This window comes from Esox lucius, chromosome 3 (assembly GCF_011004845.1).
Source record: "Esox lucius isolate fEsoLuc1 chromosome 3, fEsoLuc1.pri, whole genome shotgun sequence".
NCBI classification, from domain to species: Eukaryota; Metazoa; Chordata; class Actinopteri; order Esociformes; family Esocidae; genus Esox; species Esox lucius.
In genome coordinates this window covers 34,726,099-34,745,874 of record NC_047571.1, presented here as the reverse complement: position 1 = coordinate 34,745,874, position 19,776 = coordinate 34,726,099, and the positions used below count along the sequence as shown (strand labels likewise).

General features: G+C 42.5%; 1 protein-coding gene across 3 annotated transcripts in view; it reads left to right on the top strand.

Annotated features, from left to right (window-relative positions):
* The window catches only part of st6galnac3 (ST6 (alpha-N-acetyl-neuraminyl-2,3-beta-galactosyl-1,3)-N-acetylgalactosaminide alpha-2,6-sialyltransferase 3), a 68,738-nt gene that overhangs the window by 2,697 nt on the left and 46,265 nt on the right, over positions 1–19,776 (top strand). The window contains exon 1 of one of the 3 annotated variants that reach the window (XM_029119163.2): positions 8,005–8,075. The exons of the other annotated variants lie outside the window; for them this stretch is intronic. The gene's annotated coding sequence lies outside the window, so the exon portion shown is untranslated. Of the gene's footprint in view, positions 1–8,004; positions 8,076–19,776 lie in introns of those variants that run through there. 3 annotated transcript variants of the gene reach the window in all.

Sequence of the window (19,776 nt, the reverse complement as noted above, 5' to 3'; positions counted from 1 at the left end):
AGATTTTGATGCAGTTTCTTGTGTCAGTACTACAGATTTAGAGATAATCTTCTGTGTTAGTACTACAGATTTAGATACAGTTTCTTGTGTTATTGCTACAGATTTAGATACAGTTTCTTGTGTTATTGCTACAGATTTAGATACAGTTTCCTGTGTTAGTACTACAGGTTTAGAGATGGTTGCCTATGTTAGTTCTACAGATTTAGATACAGTTTCTTGTGTCAGTACTACAGGTTTAGAGACAATCTTCTGTGTCAGTACTACAGGTTTAGAGACAATCTTCTGTGTCAGTACTACAGGTTTAGAGACAATCTTCTGTGTCAGTACTACAGGTTTCAGAGACAATCTTCTGTGTTAGTACTACAGGTTTAGAGACAGTTTCCTGTGTTAGTACTACAGGTTTAGAGAAAATCTGCTGTGTTAGTACTACAGGTTTAGAGACAGTTTCCTGTGTTAGTACTACAGGTTTAGAGACAATCTGCTGTGTTAGTACTACAGGTTTAGAGACAATCTGCTGTGTCAGTACTACAGGTTTAGAGACAATCTTCTGTGTTAGGACTACAGATTTTGATGCAGTTTCTTGTGTCAGTACTACAGATTTAGAGATAATCTTCTGTGTTAGTACTACAGATTTAGATACAGTTTCTTGTGTTATTGCTACAGATTTAGATACAGTTTCTTGTGTTATTGCTACAGATTTAGATACAGTTTCCTGTGTTAGTACTACAGGTTTAGAGATGGTTGCCTATGTTAGTTCTACAGATTTAGATACAGTTTCTTGTGTCAGTACTACAGGTTTAGAGACAATCTTCTGTGTCAGTACTACAGGTTTAGAGACAATCTTCTGTGTCAGTACTACAGGTTTAGAGACAATCTTCTGTGTCAGTACTACAGGTTTAGAGACAATCTTCTGTGTCAGTACTACAGGTTTCAGAGACAATCTTCTGTGTTAGTACTACAGGTTTAGAGACAGTTTCCTGTGTTAGTACTACAGGTTTAGAGAAAATCTGCTGTGTTAGTACTACAGGTTTAGAGACAGTTTCCTGTGTTAGTACTACAGGTTTAGAGACAATCTGCTGTGTTAGTACTACAGGTTTAGAGACAATCTGCTGTGTCAGTACTACAGGTTTAGAGACAATCTTCTGTGTTAGGACTACAGATTTTGATGCAGTTTCTTGTGTCAGTACTACAGATTTAGAGATAATCTTCTGTGTTAGTACTACAGATTTAGATACAGTTTCTTGTGTTATTGCTACAGATTTAGATACAGTTTCTTGTGTTATTGCTACAGATTTAGATACAGTTTCTTGTGTTATTGCTACAGATTTAGATACAGTTTCTTGTGTTATTGCTACAGATTTAGATACAGTTTCCTGTGTTAGTACTACAGGTTTAGAGACAGTTTCCTGTGTCAGTACTACAGATTTAGAGATAATCTTCTGTGTTAGTACTACAGATTTAGATACAGTTTCTTGTGTTATTGCTACAGATTTAGATACAGTTTCTTGTGTTATTGCTACAGATTTAGATACAGTTTCCTGTGTTAGTACTACAGGTTTAGAGACAGTTTCCTGTGTCAGTACTACAGGTTTAGATACATGTTAAAGCGGTGTTAAAACAGTGTCCAGGGATTTGGAAAGCACTCTTCCAAACCCAGATTTCCTCTTTTATTTCATTGGTTTATGTGACATTCTTCAGGATGAGGTGAGTTTAGCTGACTGTCTTTGTAATGTGTTAATTTCCTCTCAGATAGAGTGATGGCCACCACCGCTTCACAGGCACTGTGAGGATCCTGGGTTCAGCCCACACACTATCACATCCTCACCTATTACATGCTTATATGATTACACTGTTACAATTGCATTCATTCATGTCCAGTAAATGTTTTGTTAAAATTAAGTTGATGCTGTGGATTCACTGATTTGCTTGGTTTTTATTAATGGGTATGTTTTAACTGTTGTCTGTCAATAATCGGGTGGTCTTCAAAGTTAACAGTCTGTTAGATGGTGCTGTTCACCACAGTCCTGATAAGAACAGCCTGTGGTTTGACGAGCATTTTCTTGTAACTTAAGAAGTCTGTGTTTGTGTGTGTGAATCTGATTATGTCTGAATGTAATTCTGTTTGAATGGTTTGTGAGTGTTTGTGTAAGGTATACAACTCCATTTTTGATGTAGCTAGCTGCCGGCCATGGATAAACCTTTCATATTTAATTTATTTCTTCAACATGGCTGTAAACCATCTGAGGAATCTGGCCAGCAGGGTGTTCTATGTCATAACAACCTAAGACTGGACATCTAAACATGACCCTACATCACTGTGACTAAGTTATAAAACTGTTTTCTGTTATCCTTTGATTATAAATGCAATGTATTTCCTGTGGCTCTCCAGTATATCTCTAGTTTATCTCCAGTTTATGTCCAGTGTATCCCCAGCATATCTCCAGTATATCTCTAGTTTATCTCCAGTGTATCCCCAGCATATCCCCAGCATATCCCCAACGTATCTCAAGTTTATGTCCAGTCTATCCCCAGTGTATCCCCAGCTTATCTCCAGTTTATGTCCAGTCTATCTCTAGCATATCCCCAGCGTATCTCCAGTTTATGTCCTGTCTATCTCTAGCATATCCCCAGCGTATCTCCAGTGTATCTCCAGTTTATGTCCAGTCTATCTCTAGCATATCCCCAGCATATCTCCAGTTTATGTCCAGTCTAGCTCTAGCATATCCCCAGCGTATCTCCAGTTTATGTCCAGTCTATCTCTAGCATATCCCCAGCGTATCTCCAGTTTATGTCCAGTCTATCTCTAGCATATCCCCAGCGTATCTGCAGTGTAACTCCATTTTTTGTCCAGTGTATCCCCAGCATATCCCCAGTGTATCTCCAGTTTATGTCCAGTGTATCTGCAGCATATCCCCTGCATATCTCCAGCATATCCCCAGTGTATCTCCAGTGTAACTCCAGTGAATCCCCAGCGTATCTCCAGTGTAACTCCAGTGACCCCCAGCATATCTCCAGTGTAATTCCAGTTTCTGTCCAGCTTGTCTCCAATGTAACTCCAGTGTATCCCCAGCGTATCTCCAGTGTACCCCCAGCGTATCTCCAGCATATCCCCAGCGTATCTCCAGTGTACCCCCAGCGTTTCTCCAGTGTACCCCCAGCGTATCTCCAGTGTAACTCCAGTGTAAACCCAGCGTATCTCCAGTGTAACTCCAATTTATGTCCATCTTATCTCCAATGTAACTCCAGTGTATCCCCAGCATATCTCCAGATTATGCCCAGCGTATCTCCAGTTTATGCCCAGCGTTTCTCCAGTTTCTCCTGTTTATCTCCAGTGTATCTCCAGTGGCTATCCAGTGGATCTCAAGTGAATCTTCTTTCAACCTGTGTCAGGAATTGTTTTGTCAAATAATGTACAGTATGTTTGAATGTTTTTATCTTCTAGGAAATGCTACCTCCTCATCAGGATAATGTCCAAAATGTCACCCTACTCCGTAGTTAATGCACTACATCATGGGCCTCAGTCTAAAGTAGTGTGCACTACATCATGGGCCTCAGTCTAAAGTAGTGTGCACTACATCATGGGTCTCAGTCTAAAGTAGTGTGCACTACATCATGGGCCTCAGTCTAAAGTAGTGTTCACTACATCATGGGTCTCAGTCTAAAGGAGTGTTCACTACATAGGGAATAGGGTGCCCATTTAGTTTGACAAATGGATCTGAGTCTGTGGTTCTGATAACGGGCTGTTGTGATTGGGTTAGGCTTGCCTTTGATTGCAGGAAGGATTTGGGTCTGTGTGTGTTCTGTCATCCCATCCTGTTTGACAGTCAAGTGTTAAAGATGACAGATAATCCGACCATGCAGTGACCTCCTAATCCTCACACGTGAACATGTTAATGCCTGCAACATTAACCCCTGACCTCGCACCCCAGGCTGATGAGCACATACGAGCCTGGAACATCTTTAGGGAGGCACTGTGTCAGTCTGGTGGAGGGTAACACGTGTGGCTTCACGGAGAAGCATTTCTTTCATTAGATCCTATGATGGAGCACTTATTCCATCCAGCCTGGCCCGAGCCAGGCACTAATAGCCAACAACACCGTTTGTCTTAAAAAATGGAGTAAAACTGCTTTTTTAACTACAGAGTCAGTACTACAGAGTCAGTACTACAGAGTCAGGACTACTGAGTAAGTACTACTGAGTCAGGACTACCGAGTCAGTACTCCTGAGTCAGGACTACCGAGTCAGTACTCCCGAGTCAGTACTACAGAGTCTGGACTACTGAGTCAGTACTACTGAGTCAGGACTACCGAGTCAGGACTACAGAGTCAGGACTACTGAGTCAGGACTACTGAGTCAGTACTACTGAGTCAATACTACCGAGTCAGTACTACCGAGTCAGGACTACTGAGTCAGTACTAGCGAGTCACCTCAGCTGGGACGTGACTGTTACAGGGTAGCGATTGGTGCCTCTGTGCACAGAACACACGGTTAATGAGTTGTGGAAGATGATTGGCTAAAATAACGAAAGGCTCTTTTTGTAAGGGTTTATACATGGTATTATTTCCTGCAACAACAGGATGATCAGCTATTTGTCAACAACTGAGAAACTGTACAGCCTGAGCACATTTCTATTTAGTTTTTAGAGCAAATGGAACGCTCTCCACTCAGTACTTAGGTCTCCTCACATGTTCAGTAGAAATCCCTAACAGATGTTCTCTCTGAGTGATGTGACAGAAATCTGTCAGCAGCAGCAGAGCACCTACCAAAACATAGACAACATACTGACATTAAAGCAGAGCTCCTATCAAAACACAGATGACATACGGACATTAAAGCAGAGCTTCTACCAAAACACAGAAGACACACTGACATTAAAGCAGAGCTCCTACCAAAACACAGATGACATACTGACATTAAAGCAGAGCTCCAACCAAAACACAGACGACATACTGACATTAAAGCAGAGCTCCTATCAAAACACAGATGACATACGGACATTAAAGCAGAGCTTCTACCAAAACACAGAAGACACACTGACATTAAAGCAGAGCTCCTACCAAAACACAGATGACATACTGACATTAAAGCAGAGCTCCAACCAAAACACAGACGACATACTGACATTAAAGCAGAGCTCCTATCAAAACACAGACGACATACTGACATTAAAGCAGAGCTCCAAACATCTGAGAAAGTATCTTTAACACAGTCAGGGCATCATTCACCACTGACCTGTTGTGGCCTTTAGTTCCCAGTGACTCAGAAACACACAGATCTGACTCCAGAAAACCAGCCTGTTCACTGTTGGGCACTACTGTGCATCAGCTCCCAAAAACACCCTATGTATATTCACGCCCTGGTCTGGAGGGAATAGGGTACCCCAGGACGCCCAGGTGGCTGTACCCAGGTGGCTGTACCCAGGTGGCTGTACCCAGGTGGGTCTCCACAGGATTAAACCCACAATCCTCCCTGACCCTGTCCTCATGGTCATGTTGGAGTCTAGACATGGCATTGTGTGGGCGAATCATTTAAACTGAAGGCTGCTAACACATTGTTGTTTATGCTTTAAAGTTGTCAGCACTATTTCTATCCAGTTGCCAGACAGTCAGACAGTCATTCAACCAGTCAGCAAGTTAGTATGCCAGACTCTCTGTCTCTTTGATTCTCTGTCCCTAATGGGCCAGTAAAATCCCTGTGATAGTCTTAGGTGCTGGTGGTTTTAGAACTAATTTTGGGCAAACAGACCTCAGCATGGCTGCTGCTGGGGAACTAGAATACTGTGTTCTGAAGCCTGCCGGAGTTTGTTGTCTCACTGTGGAGTGAAACGGTCAAACACAGCCTCTGGCCAAAGTACATTCTGGTACATTCTTGTGTTCATTATGGGAGAAACACTGAACGTTTCTCCGTCCAGGCCTGCAACCAAGACAGTTCATCAGTCCGGTGGTCTTTTGTCTCTGGTTCATTGCTCTGGTCATTCCATTGTTTAGTTTTTTGTTGTTTGGTGAAATTACTCACTTTTTCTCATTGGTAGTTAATATTTCCAGTCACACTGTTTGGTTTAGTTAGAGTTTTCATTTTCTGTCTGTCTGATGTTCAGATTAGGTTGGTTTCTGACTGCAGGTGGAAGCCACCTGTTATTTTGATGTTCTGATTTGGTTGGTTTCTGACTGCAGGTGGAAGCAACCTGTTGTTTCGATGTTCTGATTTGGTTGGTTTCTGACTGCAGGTGGAAGAAGCCTGTTGTTTCGATATTCTGATTTGGTTGCTTTCTGACTGCAGGTGGAAGCAGCCTGTTGTTTTGGGGTGCAGCTGCAAGCCCCCCTGATGGACGGAACAGTTCTCTCCTCCTCCTCTCCTCCTCTCCTCTCCTTCACATGCACCTGATTTGTCTTTGAAATCCCTGGGGAGGAGAACAGTCTCTGTAAGGTGGTTGTTTTCATTGTTTTATATATATATATATATGTGTGTGGCCATCTGGATAACCATGACGACTCGCTGTCCTGTTCCCTGCAAACAAAAGAATCTGTTCAAACGAACCAAATCATATTTATCCCATGCTGACAGGTGTAGCATGGACGGCAGGCTCTCTGCGTAGCCTGTCATTGGCTGGTTAGTATTCCTATGGTTTCCTGATTGGTGCTTGACATGTGGTGACAGGAAAAACAGGCTGGAGGGGCCTTTCGTCGTCTTCAGGCTCTTCTTCTACCCATCTGGTGTAGAGGTCTTAGACGGCTCCACTGCCTTGAAGTGCTGGGTCAAGGGTCAACTGCTTTTATGTTACAACGAGGTGATTGGTCCTTGATGTGCTGGGTCAGGTGTCAACAGCCTTTATGTTACGATGTGATTGGTCCTTGATACGCTGGGTCAGGGGTCAACAGCTTTTGTGTTACAATGAGGTGATTGGTCCTTGATGTGCTGGGTCAGGGGTCAACAACTTTTGTGTTACAACAAGGTGATTTGTCCTTGATGTGCTGGGTCAAGGGTCAACAGCTTCTATGTTACAACAAGGTCATTGGTCCTTGATGTGCTGGGTAAGGGGTCAACAGCCTTTATGTTACGAGGTATATGGTCCTTGAGGTGCTGGGTCAGGGGTCAACAGCCTTTATGTTACGAGGTAATTGGTCCTTGATGTGCTGGGTCAGGGGTCAACAGCCTCTATGTTACGAGGTATATGGTCCTTGATGTGCTGGGTCAGGGGTCAACAGCCTTTATGTTACGAGGTAATTGGTCCTTGATGTGCAGGTCCCTGGTACTGCATCAACTGCTTCTGAGTGCCAGGTCCCTGGTACTGCATCAACTGCTTCTGAGTGCCAGGTCCCTGGTACTGCATCAACTGCTTCTGAGTGCCAGGTCCCTGGTACTGCATCAACGGCTTCTGAGTGCCAGGTCCCTGGTACTGCATCAACTGCTTCTGAGTGCCAGGTCCCTGGTACTGCATCAACGGCTTCTGAGTGCCAGGTCCCTGGTACTGCATCAACGGCTTCTGAGTGCCAGGTCCCTGGTACTGCATCAACGGCTTCTGAGTGCCAGGTCCCTGGTACTGCATCAACGGCTTCTGAGTGCCAGGTCCCTGGTACTGCATCAACTACATTTCTTTAGCCAGACACCTCTTGAATGTCTTGCACATTACTCTCTCAAACAACTTGAAGTAGCAGTTATAATAAAACAACTAGTCTTTTTTCTTGTACATTTTGTGTAGCAAGAGATGCTTTACAAAGCTGTTTCACTCTTTATGTTTAAAGGTACTATTAAAAAATATTTTGATATATAATGAATAATTAAAAAAACGATGTAAAATAATTTGCTAAAATAACGCTGGTATACTTTGACTGTTGGAATTAAACCAGAATAACAAGGAGGAATATGGTAGATTAGACATTGCTGAGAATCTTATTACAGGTCGCTTTAAAAAAATGGATTATAGTCTGAAGTACACAGACAATATCCTGTATGTTAATCATGTCCTGATCCATCACGTATGTCATGCGGGGAATGATTAACAAGCTCGACTGTAAACCAACTCCTTGCCGACAGCGCACAAGTAGCCGGCTGGTGAAGTGGTGCTACGGTGAACGGTACGCTAATCAATGCACTACTGTACCCAACAATTAATTTGAGGTGTTTTACTTCAACACTTAGCTACGTACACTAATCGACTGTAACGAAGCTATGTGCACATGTAGGGCGCCGGTCTCCTGAATCTTTCAATGCATTTTTTGATGCTGCTAGCGATGGGTCATTTGCGAACGAATGGCTCTTTTTCAGCTGCTGTTCCTGGTGAACGTTTGGAAACAAATCACATAGGTGAAATGAGCTGTTCATTTGGCTCCTTAATTCCCTTATTTATAAGCTTTAAAACGATTATTTACTGAAAGGTTAAAACGTATTCACTAAAGACTGTATATCAGCGCTGCAGTATCAATAAATTGTGCTTGCATTTTATTGTTGTTACACACACGTCTCTTGTCACGGATCTTAGAGCTGCTATCTTTGCAATCCGGCTGCTCATGCTACCCTACTACATCACTCCTTTATTTGCCTCGATTGGACGTCTAGAATGCCCTTTTTAGAAACTGGCATTTGTACCCAAACAACTATTATCCCACTTGTAACATACACTATACTAAATACTATTATCCCACTTGGTACATACACTATACTAAATACTATTATCCCACTTGTAACATACACTATACTAAATACTATTATCCCACTTGTAACATACACTATACTAAATACTATTATCCCACTTGTAACATACACTATACTAAATACTATTATCCCACTTGTAACATACACTATACTAAATACTATTATCCCACTTGTAACATACACTATACTAAATACTATTATCCCACTTGTAACATACACTATACTAAATACTATTATCCCACTTGTAACATACACTATACTAAATACTATTATCCCACTTGTAACATACACTATACTAAATACTATTATCCCACTTGTAACATACACTATACTAAATACGATTATCCCACTTGTAACATACACTATACTAAATACTATTATGCCACTTGTAACATACACTATACTAAATACTATTATCCCACTTGTAACATACACTATACTAAATACTATTATCCCACTTGTAACATACACTATACTAAATACTATTATCCCACTTGTAACATACACTATACTAAATACTATTATCCCACTTGTAACATACACTATACTAAATACTATTATGCCACTTGTAACATACACTATACTAAATACTATTATCCCACTTGTAACATACACTATACTAAATACTATTATCCCACTTGTAACATACACTACCTAATAATTGTAAATGTTCTGCCCTGCTCAATTTGCCTTCATTGCACATCTATACATTCCACTGGTGATATACATATACTTAATACTTGTTAAATACTTGTACATTTTCTGCCCTCCTCTATTTGCACTTCTGGTTAGATGCTAACTGCATTTCGTTTTTCGGTACTGTTCAATTAAATTAAAGTTGAATCTAAAAATCTAATAACCCTATAATGCTGACCCATCACCAGTCCACCCATCCTTCAAAACAGACCCATCACCAGTCCACCCATCCTATATCACTAACCCATCACCAGTTCACCCATCCTTCAAAACAGACCCATCACCAGTCCACCCATCCTATATCACTAACCCATCACCAGTCCACCCATCCTATATCACTGACCCATCACCAGTCCACCCATCCTATATCACTAACCCATCACCAGTCCACCCATCCTTCAAAACAGACCCATCACCAGTCCACACATCCTATATCACTAACCCATCACCAGTCCACCCGTCCTTCAAAACAGACCCATCACCAGTCCACCCATCCTATATCGCTGTCCCATCACCAGTCCACCCATCCTATATCACTGACCCATCACAAGTCCACCCATCCTTCAAAACAGACCCATCACCAGTCCACCCATCCTATATCACTGACCCATCACCAGTCCACCCATCCTATATCACTAACCCATCACCAGTCCACCCATCCTATATCACTGACCCATCACCAGTCCACCCATCCTTCAAAACAGACCCATCACCAGTCCACCCATCCTATATCACTAACCCATCACCAGTCCACCCATCCTTCAAAACAGACCCATCACCAGTCCACCCATCCTATATCGCTGTCCCATCACCAGTCCACCCATCCTATATCACTGACCCATCACCAGTCCACCCATCCTATATCACTGACCCATCACCAGTCCACCCATCCTATATCACTGACCCATCACCAGTCCACCCATCCTTCAAAACAGAGCCATCACCAGTCCACCCATCCTATATCACTGACCCATTACCAGTCCACCCATCCTATATCACTGACCCATCACCAGTCCACCCATCTTATATCACTGACCCATCACAAGTCCACCCATCCTATATCACTGACCCATCACCAGTCCACCCATCCTATATCACTGACCCATCACCAGTCCACCCATCCTATATCACTGACCCATCACCAGTCCACCCATCCTTCAACACAGACCCATCACCAGTCCACCCATCCTATATCACTGACCCATCACCAGTCCACCCATCCTATATCACTGACCCATCACCAGTCCTCCCATCCTATATCACTGACCCATCACCAGTCCACCCATCCTATATCACTGACCCATCACCAGTCCACCCATCCTATATCACTGACCCATCACCAGCCCACCCATCCTATATCACTGACCCATCACCAGCCCACCCATCCTTCAACACTGATTCTCTGAGATGTTTAATCCCTTACTGAGCTGAATGGGTTATGTTGAATGGGTTCTGGGTACTGAGTTGAATGGGTTCTGTTGAATGGGTTCTGGGTACTGAGCTGAATGGGTTCTGTTGAATGGGTTCTGGTTAATGAGCTGAATGGGTTCTGTTGAATGGGTTCTGGGTACTGAGCTGAATGGGGTCTGATGACATCACAAATGTGGAAGTAGAAAAGACAACAAGCTGCCAAGGCACCAGGCTCTGACACACACAACCCACAACAGACAACACACACCACACACAACCCACAACACACAACCCACAACCCACAACACACACAACCCACAACACACAACACACAACACACACAACCCACAACACACACAACCCACAACAGACACAACCCACAACACACACAATCCACAGCCACAACACACAGCCACAATACACAACCCACAGCCACAATACACAACACACACAACGCACAACACACACCACCCACAGCCAAAACACACACAACGCACACAATGCACAACACACACCAGCCACAACACACACAACCTGCCACACACACACAACCTGCCACACACACACAACCTGCCACACACACACAACCTGCCACACACACACACAACCTGCCACACACACGTGCCTGGTGCCTGGACAGAGTGACTGAGGGGGTATTTAAAAATGTCAAGGTAGCTAATCTTTATTTTGGCGGTTTTTCTATTGGGCATTTAAAACTTAAACTGGGGGGAAGAAAATACAACTGAGGGGACTAACCCCCCTATGGCCCCCTCGTGACGCAGGGCCTGCATACATGCAACCACCCACACACACGACAACACACACACAGTACACCTGCCCTACACAGCCATACAAACACACAACACACAACCCACATGCTTTTTGTTTTACTATATTTGTGAGGACCAACATTTATTTCCATAATATTCTCTATCCTCTAACCCTAACCTTAAATCTTACCTTAACTTTTCAAACCCCAACGTCTAAACCTAAATCATAACCCTAAACCTAACTCTTTATTTCTAACCTTAACCCTAACTTCCACCGCAAACCTCATTAGAACCTCATTTGAATTTGGAACATGATGAAACTGAAGCATGTTGTTGTTCCACTGGCTGAAACTGAAGCATGTTGTTGTTCCACTGGCTGAAACTGAAGCATGTTGTTATTCCACTGGCTGATACTGAAACATGTTGTAAGAAGACCAGGGTCCGTCTTTGTCCGTCCTGGTCCTTGGTCTGTTCTGATCCGTCCTTGTCCTTGGTCCGTCCTAGTCCTTGGTCCGTCCTGGTCTCTGGTCCATTCTGGTCCGTCCTTGGTCTGTCCTGGTTCTTGGTCCGTCCTGATCCTTGGTCCGTCCTGGTCCTTGGTCCGTCCTGGTCCTTGGTCCGTCCTGGTCCTTGGTCCGTCCTGGTCCGTTCAGTCTTGTCATTAGTAGGACTGTGTGTGTCTTAGGGACAGCCGTGTTCTGTGTAGTTTACTTGTATATCAGTAGAGCCAGAAGGCTTCACAAGGATAGTAAACTATGGCAAATCTACTGATGTGAGGATATTTTGTTGGTATTCACTTAGAGAAAAAGCTACCAATCCCTGTATTTACATTCATAGTATCATGACCTACAAACTTTAAAAACAATTACCACTTGAAAATGTGTCAATTTGTCACATACAATTTTTACAAATGAAAAGTGGCAAACCTGTACTGTACAGAATGTTATGCAAGTAAAGAAAATAAAGCAGAAAGGCTGCAATATGCTTCAATACCATTTTCTGTATTTTTTCTTGTAATAGATTACACAGTTGAGTGTTGCAAATTTGGCTGCACTCTGAGATCAGCATCTCTCATTGATAGACCATGATCGACAACATGATCCGTGTGTGTGGTCCAAATATCCACAGGTTGTTTCACGCCTTCCGATCCTCCTGTGCCCTCATCTGGTCGGTCACGGCTCCAGCCGGTCGGTCACGGCTTCACCGCCCTTCTAGCTGCCACTGCCCCAATTAGCACACCTGGTCTGTTAATTGTCTTGTCCCCATCATCACACCTGGTCTGTTAATTGTCTTGTCCCCATCATCACACCTGATCTGTTAATTGTCTTGTCCCCATCATCACACCTGGTCTGTTAATTGTCTTGTCCCCATCATCACACCTGGTCTGTTAATTGTCTTGTCCCCATCATCACACCTGGTCTGTTAATTGTCTTGTCCCCATCATCACACCTGGTCTGTTAATTGTCTTGTCCCCATCATCACACCTGGTCTGTTAATTGTCTTGTCCCCATCATTACACCTGGTTCCCATTATCCCATCAGTATGTGTGTATATGTCTCCTCTGCCCTTCATTCTGTGTTCGTCAATGTTAGATGTCACGTGTTTTGTTATGTGGACTTCACCACTTGATTCCTTTATGCATGTAAGCGTTGTTGTTTTTCAATGGAAGTTATCATTTGTATTTTACGCATAAAGCGTTTTCCTTATGTGTTTGGAATAAACCTGACTTCAGAGCACAAGACCCTGTGCCTGGTTCCTTCTACACACCGTGACAGGTTGCCACAAAGTGTTGTTGTGATAACTGTATTTAGAGTTTTGCAGATGTATCCACAGTATTGAACAATGCTATTTAGCAATCATAAAAACTGTAATTGAATATAGTACAAAGAAATATCATATATCAAATGATGAACCAGAGAAATGTTATTGTTTTTGGAAAAATACATGTCCATTTTGAATTTGACGCCATTTCATAATGTGCCAAATGTTGTCAATGTGTGGCAGGTCTGGACTGCAGGCAGGCCAGTTTAGCACTCAGACTCTTTTACTACGGAGCCATGCAGTTGTAATAAGTGCAGAAAGTGGTTTGGGATTGTCTTGCTGAAATAAGCAAGGCCTTCCCTGAAAAAGACATTGTCTGGATGGCAGCATACAATTAGGTCTGGAAATATTTGGACACTGACACAATTTTAATAATTTTATCTCTGTACGCCACCACAATGAATTTGAAATGGAACAACGAAGATGCAATTGAAGTGCAGACTTTCAGCTTTACAAAAATATTGTATGAAACATTTAGGAATTGCAACCATTTTCATACACAGTCCCCTTATTTCAGGACACAAATGTAATTGGACAAATTAACACAATCATAAATAAAATGTCAGTTTTTAATACTTTGTCGAGAATTATTTGCAGACAATGACTGCTTGAAGTCTGGAACGCATAGACAAACGTTGGGTTTCCACCTTTGTGATGCTTTGCCAGGCCTTCTGTCTTCTGTCACATCATCAATAAACATTTATTGCCATAAATACTACCTCCACCATGTTTTACAGATGATATGGTATGCTTCAAATCAGGAGCTGTTCCAAACCTCTTTTTTCATCCCATCATTCTGGTACAGGTTTCATCAGTCCAAAGAATGCTGTTCCAGAACTAGGCTGGCTTTTTAGATGTTTTTTGGCAAAGTCTACTCTGGCCTTTCTCTTCTTGAGGCTGATGAATGGTTTGCACCTTGTGGTGAACCCTCTGTATTTGAAGTGAAGTTTTCTCTTTATGGTAGACTTGGATAATGATATGCCTACCTCCTGGAGAGTGTTCTTCACTTGGCTGGATGTTGTGAAGGGGTTTTTCTTTACCATAGAAAGGATCCTATGCTCATCGACCACTGTTCTCTTCTGTGGATGTCCAGGCCTTTCTGTGGTGCAGAGCTCACAATGTTCCTGCTTTCTCTCTGATGGAATTTCCTTTTTGCAGCCTAAGGAGGGCCTGTTTCACTTGCATTGAGAGCTTATTTGACTGCATGTTGTGGGTTCACAGCAACAGCTTCCAAACACAAATGCCACACCTGGAATCAACTCTAGACCTTTTACCTGCTTAATTGATGAAGAAATAATGAAGGATGGCCCACACCTGTCCATGAAACAGCTTTTGAGTAAATTGCCCAATTACTTTTGGTCCCTTGAAAAAGAGGGGGGCTAAATATTAAAGTGCTGTAATTCCTAAACCCTTCATTATTTAAATGTAAATGTATGTGAATAACCTCAAATGAAAGCTGTGAGACTTTAAGCCCACATTCATTATTTAACTGTAACTTGAATATATTTTGGTAAACAGCCAAAATAACAAAACCTGTGTCAGTGTCCAGTTATTTCCGGACCTAACTGTATGTTAGGTCCCAAACCTCATCATCAATCATGATCAGTGCTGCGTTCATAGATGTCCAAGTCACCCATGCCATGTGCACTAATGCACCCCCATATTCATTGTTGTACTATTCGCTTGCGCAGTCTTTCACAGAGGGGTGAACCCCTCCCCATCCTCACTTCTGATAGGCCCATCCTCTCTGGAATGATATTTTAATATCCAATCATGTTACTGACCTGTTGCATATTAACCTAATTAGTTGTGAGATGTTCCGTCAGGTTCTGTTTTAGTGTTACACAACTTTTGCCTCCTGTCCCAACTTTTTGAAACGTGTTGCTGGCATCATATTCAAAGTGGGCATATATTTTTCAAGGAACAATAAAAATAATTCAACATTTGATATGTTGTCTTTGTACTATTTTCTATTGAATATAGGGTTTAAATTATTTGCACACCTTTGCTTTCTGTTATGTCCATTTTACACAACGTACCAACTTTTTTTGTATTTAATTTTGGTCTTGGGGTCAAGATCATGGTTATATTGAGGTTAAAGGTTAGAGTGGTTGTACAAATGTGTGTGTGTGTGTGTGTGTGTGTCAGTTAGCAGAGCACATCTCTGGTGTTAGGGACAGCCATGAGGTGTATGTGTATGGCTAGTGCTCCCTCTTCTGGACATGGCTGGAATTACAACCAAACTCTGCTTGTTTGGTTTGTACAATCAGCAGTCTTTAGTAAATACCTGTTTGGACGATTCTGGATTCCCTGCTTATTTGTTGCTGGAGTGTGTTGTCAGAAATACACTAAGGTTTCTTAGACGGTCTTGTGTAAACTTAAACCTGTGCTGATGTGGTGTCTTAGTTTGACCAGGAATCTTAATTTGTTGCAGAAATCTAGTCCTGGACTAGAAAAACCACGCTCTGTAGAGAATCATCATTGATTTTGATATTTTAGTCTGTGAAACCAAGCCCTAGTTTATTTCAGTTTCCAAAAGGCTTTTAATGTTTTCAATTTACACAAATTAAAATCCACATAACATTGTCCTATTGCTGTAGGATTATTTCTGTGCTGTGAGAAACTGGGTGAAATTAAGATATGGCGTCTTTTGTTAGACTTCGGTCATGCCTCAGCTGAGATAGAGGAACTCATTTGTGGATGAGTTAGACTTCCATCTTAATCATGTCTGAGCTGAGATTTAATGACGTGTTTCTTTTCAGGACAACTCTCTCCATCACTAGTACAGCTTTAACTAGCATACTGCATGGAAAGAGTGTTGAAAAAATAGTCAGAAACCTCTGGATCTTTGGTAAAATAAATAGTTATTTAGTGAAAGGTTTTCAGTCAACTGGTATTCAGAAATGTCTTTAGCTTTACAGTCAACTGATGTTTAGAGGTGTCTGTAGCTTTACAGTCAACTGATGTTTAGAGGTGTCTGTAGCTTTACAGTCAACTGATGTTTAGAGGTCTCTGGAACATTGTGCCAGGAGTTTGCCCCAGTATAGGGTGGTCTCTGGAACATTGTGCCTGGAGTTTTCCCCAGTATAGGGTGGTGTCTGGAACAGTGTGCCAGGAGTTTTCCCCAGTATAGGGTGGTGTCTGGAACAGTGTGCAAGGAGTTTTCCCCAGTATAGGGTGGTCTCTAACAGCGTGCCAGAAGTCTTCTCCAGTATAGGGTGGTCTCTAACAGCGTGCCAGAAGTCTTCTCCAATATAGGGTGGTCTCTAACAGCGTGCCAGAAGTCTTCTCCAGTATAGGGTGGTCTCTAACAGCGTGCCAGAAGTCTTCTTCAGTATAGGGTGGTCTCTAACAGCGTGCCAGAAGTCTTCTCCAGTATAGGGTGGTCTCTAACAGCGTGCCAGAAGTCTTCTCCAGTATAGGGTGGTCTCTAACAGCGTGCCAGAAGTCTTCCCCAGTATAGGGTGGTCTCTAACAGCGTGCCAGAAGTCTTCTTCAGTATAGGGTGGTCTCTAACAGCGTGCCAGAAGTCTTCTTCAGTATAGGGTGGTCTCTAACAGCGTGCCAGGTGTTTTCTCCAGTATAGGGTGGTCTCTAACAGCGTGCCAGAAGTCTTCTCTAGTATAGGGTGGTCTCTAACAGCGTGCCAGAAGTCTTCTCCAGTATAGGGTGGTCTCTAACAGCGTGCCAGAAGTCTTCTCCAGTATAGGGTGGTCTCTAACAGCGTGCCAGAAGTCTTCTCCAGTATAGGGTGGTCTCTAACAGCGTGCCAGAAGTCTTCTCCAGTATAGGGTGGTCTCTAACAGCGTGCCAGAAGTCTTCTTCAGTATAGGGTGGTCTCTAACAGCGTGCCAGAAGTCTTCTTCAGTATAGGGTGGTCTCTAACAGCGTGCCAGAAGTCTTCTCCAGTATAGGGTGGTCTCTAACAGCGTGCCAGAAGTCTTCTTCAGTATAGGGTGGTCTCTAACAGCGTGCCAGAAGTCTTCTTCAGTATAGGGTGGACTCTGGAACAGTCTGCCAGGATGACAGAGAGAGAAAGGAGAGACTACTAGCCAAGCTTTAGTTTAGCAATGCAAATGTAATTTTCTGCTTTTCCATGAACACAATCTTAAAATGAGCTAGCTTTTTTTTTCTCACAAGCCCATCCTCTTCATGTTGAGCAGTCTAATTCCTTCAATGCTTTCTGAATGAATGATGTGTTTCTTGTTAACCCTGAGAGTCCTTTCAAAGGTGTTTCTGTCAAAAAATGCATTTGTTTCATGCGCAGTTAGTGCTCAGTGGAGTTGAAATCTTTACTGTGTGATATATATCGTTGGATCCAAAATGGCCCCTTATTCCCTAGGTAGTACACTACTTTATACCAGGGCCAATTGGGCACTGCAGAGGGCATAGGGAACTATTTGTGACCTACACATAACCATTGTAATATAACTTGAATTTACTCTATGGTGAAGTCTGGCTGAGGAGAATTAGTTGCTGATTACTTCATAATAAAAGCACATTTATTGCCTGTTTTATATTCTACACCACCCCTGCCTTACTATGCATCACTAATCCACGTTCTGTCTGCTGTTCTCCTTTTAGAGTTCATCCACTCCCGTCTCTTTTAATGGGAGAATGTGTAGAGAGAGAGGAGAGGTTCAGAGAGAGACAGAGAGAAAGAGAGGCAGACAGGGACAGAGAGACAGAGAAGGAGGCAGAGAGGAGACAAAGAGGAGAGCGGGAGACAAAGACAGAGTCAGTTAGTTTCATTTCATCCAGGACTTGGCTGATGGTTGGTCTCAGTGTGATTGTATTTACAGCTATCAGCCTGGCTCCCAAATGTCACCCTACTACCTGTATAGTGGCCTGCTTCTGACCACCAGGGGCTAGTGTAGTGACTAGGGTGTCATTTGTGCTGTGGCCTACGTGAGAGTCTGTATGAAGTCTTTTGACAATGTTTCTGCTGTGGTCTGGACCTCAGAGAATTATGGTGGTAAAGTGTGTGTGTGTGTGTGTGTCTCATCCTCTCCGGCTGCTGAATGTGAACCAAGATCAATACCTGACAGATAAAGCTTTAGTGGCTCAGAAATAGATCTGGGAGGGGGGAGGGGGGGTGGGGGGTGGAGGTAAAGAGGGAGAAAGGGAGTGAGGGAAAGAGGGAGGGAGAGAAATGGAAGGGGGAGGGAGAGAGAGCCATGATTTCCCAATAAACTGAGAAACTGGTTGTACTTGGTTGATCCAGTGGTCTGAGCTGCTGGTTGTAATTGGTTGATCCAGTGGTCTGAGCTGCTGGTTGTAATTGGTTGATCCAGTGGTCTGAGCTGCTGGTTGTAATTGGTTGATCCAGTGGTCTGAGCTGCTGGTTGTACTTGGTTGATCCAGTGGTCTGAGCTGCTGGTTGTACTTGGTTGATCCAGTGGTCTGAGCTGCTGGTTGTAATTGGTTGATCCAGTGGTCTGAGCTGCTGGTTGTACTTGGTTGATCCAGTGGTCTGAGCTGCTGGTTGTACTTGGTTGATCCAGTGGTCTGAGCTGCTGGTTGTAATTTGTTGATCCAGTGGTCTGAGCTGTTTTGTCTGGCACATATAGACATGGCAGCATAAGTTTGAGTCCTTTTTCACCAAAACTGATCTCTGTCTTTTCACACGTTCCTGTCAAATAAAGAATGAAATGAAAGAAATACAGCTTCGGAAAAAATTAAGAGACTACTGCACCTTTTTCTTTCCTTTCCAAAAAAGTAGGAAAGGAAAGTTTCGAGTGAGGAACAGAAGTGTTCAATTTGCAGTGGTCTCTTAATTTTAACCCTTCTCTTCCTCACTCAAAACCTTCATTTTCGACTTTTTTGGAAAGGAAAGAAAAAGGTGCAGTGGTCTCTTAATTTTTTCCGGGGTTATATTTTTTAATTCACTACCGGAATTAAATACATTCAACAAAATAATTTTTTTTTATAGTTTTTTGTATAGCAAGTATTTAGTTAGTTAAGATTATTTAATAATTTAAATTCATAGGGTCTCTTTCAGCAAATAAATATTTCAGTGACAGAAAAGGAACACTTTTAGTCTTTGGTGGTAAAGTGTCATTAACATGTTAGTCTTCAGTGACAAGTGGCTGTTAACATGTTAGACTTTGGTGGTTAATGGTCATTAACATGTTAGTCTTCGGTGGTTAATGGTCATTAACATGTTAGTCTTCGGTAGTTAATGGTCATTAACATGTTAGTCTTCGGTAGTTAATGGTCATTAACATGTTAGTCTTCGGTAGTTAATGGTCATTAAATATGTTAGTCTTCGGTAGTTAATGGTAATTAAATATGTTAGTGTGTGTGTGTGTGTATGTGTGTGTGTGTGTGTATACTGTATATCTGTGTGTGTGTGCATGTGTGTGTGTATACTGTACATACAGTGGGGAGAACAAGTATTTGATACACTGCCGATTTTGCAGGTTTT